The 11,200-nt window shown below is 38.6% G+C and overlaps 1 pseudogene; it reads left to right on the top strand.

The window, feature by feature from the left end:
• Positions 1–6,751: 6,751 nt before the first annotated feature.
• Positions 6,752–9,867, top strand: LOC139704319 (serine/threonine-protein kinase PLK4-like; annotated as a pseudogene).
• Positions 9,868–11,200: the final 1,333 nt, after the last annotated feature.

The following is an 11,200-nucleotide window of genomic DNA, read 5'->3' as shown; positions in this document are numbered from 1 at the left end:
ACCTTTATATCAGATTTTTAGAAAAACCATTTATAATCTGATAGTTAAAATCATTTTTTAAATTGTGCTACTATAAACATTGTTGTAGCTGAATTTTTGTAGTATGCTGTGATGCCCTTCAGTATATGAATTGATAAAGAAAATGTTCTTTTTATACAAAATAGGATAATGCTCATCATTAAAGAGAATGAAATCATGGCATATGCAAGTAAATGGATGGAGCTGAAGAATATTATGCTAAGTGAAGTAAGCCAATCCCCCAAACCAAATGCTGAATGTTTTCTCTGACATAAAATTTCTGATATGTAATGGAAATGAGGGAGAAGCATGGGTGGATTAGAAAAAAACTATAGATAAGGCAGTGGGGAGGAAGGGGAAGAAAGGGAGCATGGGGATAGGAAAGTGATGGAATGAGATGGATGTCATTACCCTAATTACATATAGGAAGACATGAATGGTGTGACTCTGTTGTGTACAAGAGATACGAAAAATTGTACTCTATTTGGGTAATATGAATTACAATGCATTCTACTGTGTTTTATAACAAATTAGAATAAAATCTAAAAATTATGTTATAAAAGATTGTGAGCAAATTCAGAGGAAATATAATATTTAAATACAAAAATAAAAAAAAAACATGTTTATATATGTTGAAATGTTTTATATATTCCATTCTGGAGTTTGTAATACTCAAGAATAATTGTAACATATTATGAAAAAAAGCAAATACTTTTGAAGCAACTAAAATATATTCATTTATTAAAAAAATAATATATTGTCTCATTTAAATCTACTCTTTGAGTGAGATAAAGAAAGACAGAATACAAAGAGTGATTAAGAAAGTAAAACAAAATAGGTAGAAGTGGAAAACTAAATATACAAATGAAGAGAGAAGTCTTAATGTACTAGAGAATCCATGCTAAAAATAAGAAAAGTAGTGAATGCATGATAAGACTGTGAGGAATGACAGATTATTTATCCTCTGATAAATCTCTGAAAACTTATTTTCTTGGGATAAAGATAACATATGAAACTATTTCTCACAAGTTTAGACAAGATTTTGTAATTACTTATTCATGAAAGTTTATTAAATAATATCAAAAGTAGATACTTCCTGGAATTTTTCTCCAAGTCGATGAAATCTTATATATATTTTAGAATATGTATGTGCATGTGCACTCTAGAACACTATGTATAAATGTATACATGTTTTATCTAAGGTTAACTTTTCTATATATGTGAAATAATTTGATTCTTTTATATATTTCTAAATATAATGGTAAATGAAATATTTTTGTAGAAAATATAATGTGAGTGATCTGTTTACTTTATTTTAAAGTGTCTGATTTTTTTTTTTTTTTACATAACTGGCTTTGTAAAGCCAGTCATTTCTATATTTTAAATAAAAGGTGTGTTTGAGGGGGCTGGGGATGTGGCTCAAGCAGTAGCGTGATGGCCTGGTATGCGCATGGCGCTGGGTTCGATCCTCAGCACCACGTACAAATAAAAATGTTGTGTCTGCCAAAAACTAAAAAAAAAAAAAATAAATATTAAAAAAATCTCTCTCTCTCTCTCTAAAAAAAAAGGGTGTGTTTGAATAAAAGCATTTTAAGAAAGCCTCCACTCAATCTTGAATAAAATTCCCTATTAAAGAGTATTTATTTATTTTTTAGTATAAAATGTTTCCCATGAAAAGAAGCAATGGATGTTAGCCCACCACAGTACGCTAAATCACCTTTCATATAAACCTATGGCAGGGATGCTAAGAAGATTATATTTCAAAGCACAATGGATCTCAAACATCAAACTCTAGGCTTCATGAAACCAAAAGAAAAGATTTTACCAGCATTTTCTATTTACCACAAAGCCTTCTCTCAATGAAGTAGGCAGTCCTATGCTAAGTATTTGATAGCATACCCTTGGTGTCAACATTTCCTATTCTTCTATAACAATCACTGAAGGTCCAGATTTCCCCTCACAGTCAGAATTCTCATTTTCTTCTATAGGGTATGCTCATAAAGCAAAACAAATAGGAGTTCATGGAAAAGGACTTTTTCACTCATATTTTCCTTACTGACTTTTTTCTGGAAACAAACAGAAGGCATCTGTCTTCAAAATTGCTTTCACCATAGTTTACTACAATTTTCTAATCCCAATATTGGACTGCAGGATCCTCTTTTGTGGGAGCCAGTGTTGAGGGTCTTCTGCTTCCAAACAGAGGCCTCACAAGCCATGCGGAATGTGGATGATCCATGTCATGTCTTGTGAGCTGCATGGCTTACACATTTGCTTTCCAAAAGAGTCAACCTGATGTGATCTAAAAGGTCCTGTATTGTATAAATTATGATTTTCTTTGAAATTGGCCATCTTTATTCAGCTCAGCTGGTGTGCTGCTCCTAATGGTCTCTGCATTAATATTAGTGAAACACAAAAGAGCAGTGGGCCTCAACCATTATTTTTCACCTGTTTTAATCCAAATATTCTTCAGGACTACTTCAGGATTTTTTGTATAAAAAGCCCAGCCATCTTAAATAGGTTAATATACCAGTGGATTAAAAGGCCCTATTCTTATAGCTTTATGACTCTAATTAGCTTGAATACTTAAAATTGATTTAAGTTATAAACCATGCTGTTTTGTGGCAGTAAATGGTATTGTGTATGTGCATCAAATCACTGTATCAGTGTGAAGTAAATGTATGGATACTTAGATCAAGACAGCAGAGGCAGGGGTGAGAAATTCTACACATCAAGAAAGACCTGAAAGACCTGTGTTTGTGCCTGGAGCTGGGATTGTGACTCAATGGTAGAACACTTGCTTAGCATGTTTGAGGCACAGGGTTTCATCTAAGCACTGCATATAAACAAAATAAAGACCCATCAACATCCAAAAATGTATATAAATAAATAAAGTGCTTAAATACTTTCTCAGAATTAGTCTATGCCGTTTTAAAAAAATAAGAACAAAATGAAATGTTTCACCCCTTGTAGAAAAGCTATTACCTTCAATAAAGTGCTGCTTATAAATTTATTTCTTCTTTGTTATCCTGTGAGGAAATTACAACATGTTAAAAATTCAGTTGTATGTTATCAGCCAAAATAATGATTGAATATTAGAGTTTTTCTTCCTATGCAAAAATCACCACCCTTACTGTTATTGTAGGAGAAATTAATAAACACAGAAAGCTTGGCTATTCTCACAAAGTTTATGTAAACATGTTACTCTAAATTAAATTTATATAATCAATTATGATTTGCTACCAATGCAGATGTCTTGTTACCATTTGGAACACATGAAGAGGTCATGAATTGATCGCTATTTCAGTTTCAAGAGAAACATTTCCTATAAGGGTGTCTGTATTTTGTCAAGAAGATAAAACAAGAACAGTAAGGACTTATTGATTCCTGATCCATGCAAAAATAACTGAGAAAGAAGGGTGATATCACTTAGAAAATGTACACAAGTCTATAAACCACTTTTAAAAAATCATATTAAAAATACATACAAACAACTACAGATCCAGTTATCTTTCTCTTCCTGTGTCAGATGGTGAAGTGCCTAATTTTAAACCACATTTTGAGATGAATGTCCTTAAAAAAGTTTAGAGATTTTTCTATTGACTTTGAATTCCTCTGCAGTTTTCAATTTTGCAAGTCATATTAAAATAGGCAGACTGCATAACCAAATGTTATTCGGATGTCTTCAAATAAATTTAATAATTTCTTTTTTTATTCCATGTACAAAGGAATAATTTAATTACAATGAATAAAAGTTGAGAGTAGTTGGTTCTTTTCATAAAGCAAAATTTTTTAGACATCAAGAACTCCATGAATACAATTTTGAGCTGAAATATGGGTGGACTCTTCCTGCCCCGGCTGGCCCCAGTGCACCTGTGGCACACATGTCCACCCAGAAAGTTAAGTCATGGGGGAGCGAGATTGTCGCCTCTGAGGCCCTGGCTCCAGCTCCCCGCCCCCGGCTCTGGCTCCCCGCCCCAGGCTCCCGCCCCCACCGCTGCTGGCCTGGCTCCCATCCACGGACTGGCCTGCTCTGCCAGAGCCTCCGCCGCCCTGCCCGCTGCAGCTCCTTCCTGTCAGGCCCTGTAGTGCGGCGCCCCTGTCTCTGCCCCTGGCGCGGACAAGGGCGGCCGCCTGCGGGGCGGGGCTCCCCTCCTCCTCCTTCTCCTCCTAGAGGCTCAGCCGGGGGTTGCCTCTGACACTCCGCTTCACCTTCACACACCCCCAGCACTTCCCGAGTCCTGCCTCCCCTGGCTGCCCTGGGGAGAGCTGGAGCCTAGGCTGTCTCCAACCCCGCACCAGTCTGGGCGGCAGGCGCTCGCTTCTCCAGTGGGGGCCGCGCCTGCGCCCCCCCCCGCCCCCGCCTCGGCGCTCACCTCTGGCCTGCACCGGGGGCTGCAGCCTCCCCCCGCCTCGCGCTCCGGGACTCGTCTCCGGAGTTCTCCCGAGGCGCTGGAGGCCTCCTTTCTCTCCCGCGACTCCGCTTCTCCCCCGCGCTTCCCGCCCTCCCCACCCCAAACCCCAAATCCCCAGCTCCATGGCGCCTCTGGGATGCAGCTCCCCTTTTCCGCACATTCGGGCAGCGGTGCCCGCACCCAGAAACAGCCCTCTTGGGGGCGCTCGGCTCCTCGGGGCTCCGCGTGGGCAGCCCGGGGTGGGGACCCGGAGCCCCCGCCTACCTCCCACCCGCCTTCGCAGCCCCTGAGGAAGGCGCGGTGACTGGCTCCTGTCATTGGTCCTTCAGGTGCTGGCTGCCCAGGGCGCTGACCTTCGCTGCCAAAGCTGTAGCTGAGGCTGCCGCCGCCAAGTTCCCTTGTTATAACTCCTCCTGTTAGCAACTCCTCCTGCTCCGCTCCTCCCCCTCCTCCTCCTCCACTCTTCTTCCTCCTTCTCCTCCTCCTCCCACTCCTCCTCCTCCCCTCCTCCTCTTCCTCCTCTTCCTGCTCCACCCTCCCCCTCCTCCTCCTCATCTCAGCATGAGAGAGTTGGACCGCACCAGCTCTGGAGCAGAGGAGGGGGCTAAGGAGCAAGGCCGTCCCTCCCTCCTCCTCCCCAACAGTGACCGCTGCCAAGTCCTGTCACTGGGGAAAGGACAGTGCGGAGGAGGGGACAAAGGTGGATTGAGGAAAAAAAAAAAGAAATAAGGGTGGAGGGCATAGGAGGTGGAGAGGTGGGGCAATTCTCCCTGGGCCATGGAAGTTTTTCAGTATCTCTCCACCAAATTAAAAGTAATAAAAATTAAGAAAAAAAACTTATAAGGAGAAAAAGAACTTCTGAAGCCATCAACATTTTTCTTTTTCTTTAGTCTCCACCTTAGAACCTAAAATATTTTATGCTGCTATCATCATCCAATGATGGTTCTGCAGGCTTATGGGGGAAAGGCATTTTCAAATTTTTAAAAATCTTTCTGGATGATTTGCACTTATTCTTTTATTAATTATGATTTCTTTGTATTCTATCCTAAATATGATTTTAATATTGTCAATTTTCCTTATGTGTCTCAACAAATCATTTTTTCCTCCATTAAAATCATTAGTATTCATTCAACGAATTCTTTTTTGTTATTTAAAAAAATTATATTTTCCATAATGTCTAGAGGCAGGACTGAGATATTTGGCTTTCATAATTGTGCTAATATTCACACCAAATTTATAAGGTAGTGGGAGAATATTTTCACAATTAAAGGCATATATGTCTATAAATATTTTTCTATAGTTCAATACAGTTTACTAAGAGAGTCAACAAAATTTTAATGAAGAAAAAATAAATCACTGTCTATAAGATGACTGCTGTTTTTCATACAACCTCTGCACATCATGTGATTGAAACCTGGCATCCAGCCTATAGTGAATAAATTAACTAATTATCTGTCACTAATTAACTCATTCTAAAACTTATTAGCTCATATTTGGGATGGTCGTCAATTTAGGCTCAGTTCACCTGGAATCTTTGCTGCATATGATTAGGTGATGGTTGGTAAATACAATGAACTTTAGAATATAATTTGGCTGCCAATAAAACACCCTGATGTTTTTTCCCCAAATAACTCATGATTAAAAAAGTATTGTGGGCTTGTTTTCATGGAGGTACCAGTGTTCTGAAAGCAAAAATGAAAACATTCAAATGTTTCTTGACCAGATACCTGACTAATACTCTTTCATAGCAAACAACATTACATAATTCATAAGAATGAACAACTGGATAGTGGCTTTGCAGGTTTTTTAGGAAGGCAGGTGAGTGCCCAATGCCTGGGATCCATGTGACTTACCTGGAAACCTGACAAGCACCAAGTTGATCTTTCTTTGTGCAAGGCTGCCAATCATGAGGCCACTGCAGATATTTGTGACCAGTCAACTACTGAGCCGAGTGCCCAGCTGGGTTTGACACATTTCTGAGCTGACTCAATTCTTCTGAAATGATTCCTGTTTTCTGCCTCCAGCCAGAAAGTCATCTCAAAATATTGATTAATTTCAGAAGGAGGAAAATAAGGTTCTACCACCAGTCTCGCTTGAACAGCCACCAGCAGGAGTATTTCAAAATGGGAGTGCAGAGGCACCGCCCAAGCCTCGGATGGTGTCGAGGAATTCCTTCGGTGGCTTTAGAGTCGTCGCCCGGAGCGGCGGCCTAGAAGGTAGAGCCTGATGGGCACCACGACCGGCTGGCTGCCTGGAGCTCCACCTCGAAGGGACTGTGAAAAGGGACCTGACCCCGGGAGCGCCAGCCCGGGCCTGAGAATATGGCGACTTGCATCGGCGAGAAGAGCGAGGATTTTAAAGTCGGAAATCTGCTCGGTAAGGGATCATTTGCTGGTGTCTACAGAGCTGAGTCCATTCACACTGGTTTGGAAGTTGCAATCAAAATGATAGATAAAAAAGCCATGTACAAAGCTGGGATGGTACAGCGAGTCCAAAATGAGGTGAAAATACATTGTCAATTGAAACATCCCTCTATCTTGGAGCTATATAACTATTTTGAAGATAACAATTATGTGTACCTGGTATTAGAAATGTGTCATAATGGTGAAATGAACAGATACCTAAAGAATAGAATGAAACCTTTCTCAGAAAATGAAGCTTGACACTTCATGCACCAGATCATCACAGGAATGTTGTATCTTCATTCTCATGGCATATTACACCGGGACCTCACACTTTCTAACCTCTTACTTACTCGTAATATGAATATCAAGATTGCCGATTTTGGGCTGGCAACTCAATTGACAATGCCACATGAAAAGCACTATACATTATATGGAACTCCTAATTACATTTCACCAGAAATTGCAACTCGAAGTGCCCATGGACTTGAATCTGATGTTTGGTCCTTGGGCTGCATGTTTTATACATTACTAATTGGGAGACCACCTTTTGACACTGACACAGTCAAGAACACATTAAATAAAGTTGTATTGGCAGATTATGAAATGCCAACGTTTTTGTCGAGAGGTCAAGGATCTTATTCACCAGCTACTTCGTAGAAATCCAGCAGATCGTTTAAGTCTGTCTTCAATATTGGACCATCCTTTTATGTCCCGAAATTCTTCAACAAAAAGTAAAGATTTAGGAACTGTAGAAGACTCAATTGATAGTGGACATGCCACAATTTCTACTGCAGTTACGGCTTCTTCCAGTACCAGTGTAAGTAGTAGTTTACTTGACAGAAGACGACTCTTGATTGGCCAGCCACTTCCAAATAAAATGACTGTATTTCCAAAGCATAAAAATTCAAGTGACTTTTCTTCAGGAGATGGAAGCAGTTTTTGTACTCAGTGGGGAAATCAAGCACATGAAACCAGTAACAGTGGAAGAGGAAGAGTAATTCAAGATGCAGAAGAAAGGCCTCATTCTTGATACCTCCGTAGAGCCCATTCCTCTGATAGATCTGGCACTTCTAATAGTCAATCTCGAGCAAAAACATATACAATGGAACGATGTCACTCAGCAGAAACACTTTCAAAGTCCAAAAGATCAGGAATAGAAGAAAATGAAGACCGATATCCACCCACAAATAGCAATGTCAATATTTTTCATTTCTTTAAAGAAAAGACATCTCATAGTTCTGGATCTTTTGAAAGACCTGATAACAACCAAGCACTTTCAAATCATCTTTGTCCAGGAAAAAGTCCTTTTCCATTTTCAGACCAGACACCTCAAACTGAAATTGTACAACAGTGGTTTGGAAATCTGCAAATGAATGATCCTCTTTCAGAACAAATCAAGACTAGGGGTATGGAGTCAACAGTGGGATATCAGAAACACACATTGCGAAGCATTATGTCTCCTTTGATTGCTCACAGGTTAAAACCAATCAGACAGAAAACTAAAAAGGCTGTGGTGAGCATACTTGATTCAGAGGAGGTGTGTGTGGAGCTTCTAAAGGAATATGCATCTCAAGAATATGTGAAAGAAGTACTTCAAATATCTAGTGATGGGAATATGATCACTATATATTATCCAAATGATGGAAGAGGCTTTCCTCTTGCTGATAAACCGACCTTACCTACTGATAACATCAGTAGGTACAACTGTGACAATTTACCAGAAAAATACTGGCGAAAATATCAATATGCTTCCAGATTTGTTCAGCTTGTAAGATCTAAATCTCCCCAAATCACTTATTTTACAAGATACGCTAAATGTATTTTGATGGAGAATTCTCCTGATGCTGATTTTGAGGTTTGGTTTTATGATGGAGCAAAAATACACAAAACAGAAGATTTAATTCAAGTAATTGAAAAGACTGGGAAATCTTACACTTTAAAGGATGAAAATCAAATTCATAGCTTAAAAGAGGAAATAAAAATATACATGGACCATGCTAATGAGGCTCATCGTATTTGTTTAGCACTGGAATCTGTAATTTCAGGAGAGTAAAAGAAGAGTGGGAGTGCTCCCTTTTTCCCAATAATTGTGGGAAGAAAACCTGGTAATACTAGTTCACCTAAGGCCCTGTCAACACCTCCTTGTGTGGATCCAAACTACGCAATAAGAGATGCACCATCTTTGGGTAGATTGATCATGAATAGTGCTACTACTCCAACCCAGGCACCCATACTTAATCCTTCTATAGTTACAGCTGAAGACTTGGCCATACCACTACAGCTTCAGGAACAAACGTCTCTTCGAATAATCTAAAAGATTGTCTTCCTACATCAGCACAACTTTTGAAGTCTGTTTTTGTGAAAAATGTTGGTTGGGCTACACAGTTAACTAGTGAAGCTGTGTGGGTTCAGTTTAATGATGGGTCCCAGCTGGTTGTCCAGGCAGGAGTATCTTCTATCAGTTACACATCACCAAATGGTCAAACAACTAGAAACAGGGTCTCACTGAGTTGCTTAGGCCCTTGCTAAGTTGCTGAGGCTGGCTTTGAACTCATGATCCTCCTGCCTTATCCTCTCCAGTCACTGGGATTACAGGCCTGTGCCACCATGCCTGGCTAATTATCCTACTTTAAGAAGAAAAAAAAAAATGGGTATGGAGACAATGAAAAATTACCAGAATACATCAAACAGAAATTACAGTGTTTTTCTTCCATCCTGTTGATGTTTTCTAATGCAACTCCTGGTTTTCATTGATTGAAAAGATACCTACATTTAATAAATAACTTTTTGGTTGGCTTTCAAGTAAAGTGACTTTTTATTTAATATAACTTCTTCAGAAAGCCTATTAAAGAGAATTTTAATCTGTACAGTAAAGGATGTGTACTAAGAGAAAACTGAATGAAATTAGAGTCGACAAATAATTGGTCGCAGAGTACAATAGGATGCCTAACTTTGCTCTGAAAACATACCCTCAAGCTTACTGAGTATATTTGTATTGAATGTTTTTTTAAAAGCAAAAATATAAATGGTGTGTGGTGTATTTATGCTTTTATTGTTTCTCTACTTCCAAGACATGTTGAGAATCATGGACAAAATATGCTGTAGTTTGGAATTTTTGAACATGTAAATAAAATGTATTTGTTATAAGTAACATATGTAAACATGTATAGTTGTTTTATATTTATTTTTGTAGACCCAACATCAAGCAGTTACACTTTTTTCTCAGCAGCACATGGATCCTTCTCAAAAATAGATCATATATTATGTCACAGGGAAACTCTTAGACAATATAAAGGAGTAGAGATAATACCATGCATCCTATCTGATCATAATGGAATGGAACTGAAAATCAACGATAAAAGAAGGAAGGAAAAAGAATACATCACTTGGAGAATGAACAATAGGTTACTGAATGATCAATGGGTTATAGAAGACATCAAGGAGGAAATTAAAAAAAATTCTTAGAGATTAATGAAAACACAGACACAACATATTGGACTCTATGGGACACATTGAAAGCAGTTCTAAGAGGAAAATTCATTGCTTGGAGTTCATTCCTTAAAAAAAGAAAAAAACAACAAATAAATGATCTCATACTTCATCTCAAAATCCTAGAAAAAGAAGAGCAAAACAGCGGCAAAAGAAGTAGAAGGCAAGAAATAATTAAAATCAGAGCTGAAATTAATGAAATCGAAACAAAAGAAACAATTGAAAAAATTGACAAAACTAAAAGTTGGTTCTTTGAAAAAAATAAACAAAATTGACAGACCCTTAGCCATGCTAGTGAAGAGAAGAAGAGAGAGAACTCAAATTAGTAGCATACAGGATGAAAAAGGCAATATCACAACAGACACTTCAGATATACAGAAGATAATAAAAAATTATTTTGAATCCTTATACTCCAATAAATTAGAAGATAGTGAAGGCATCGATAAATTTCTAAAGTCATATGATCTGCCCAGATTGAGTCAGGAGGATATAGACAACCTAAACAGACCAATATCAATTGAGGAAATAGAAGAAACCATCAAAAGACTACCAACTAAGAAAAGCCCAGGACCGGATGGGTATACAGCAGAGTTTTACAAAACCTTTAAAGAGGAACTAATACCAATACTTTTCAAGCTACTTCAGGAAATAGAAAAAGAGGGAGAACTTCCAAATTCATTCTACGAGGCCAACATCACCCTGATACCTAAAGCAGACAAAGACACTTCAAAGAAAGAAAACTACAGACCAATATCTCTAATGAACCTAGAAGCAAAAATCCTCAATAAAATTCTGGCGAATTGGATACAAAAACATATCAAAAAAATTGTGCACCATGATCAAGTAGGATTCATCCCTGGGATGCAAGGCTGGTTT

Source organism: Marmota flaviventris, unplaced genomic scaffold (genome assembly GCF_047511675.1).
Source record: "Marmota flaviventris isolate mMarFla1 unplaced genomic scaffold, mMarFla1.hap1 Scaffold_49, whole genome shotgun sequence".
NCBI lineage: Eukaryota > Metazoa > Chordata > Mammalia > Rodentia > Sciuridae > Marmota > Marmota flaviventris.
The sequence above is the reverse complement of the archived record's forward strand: the minus strand, read 5'-3'. Positions and strand labels throughout refer to the sequence as shown.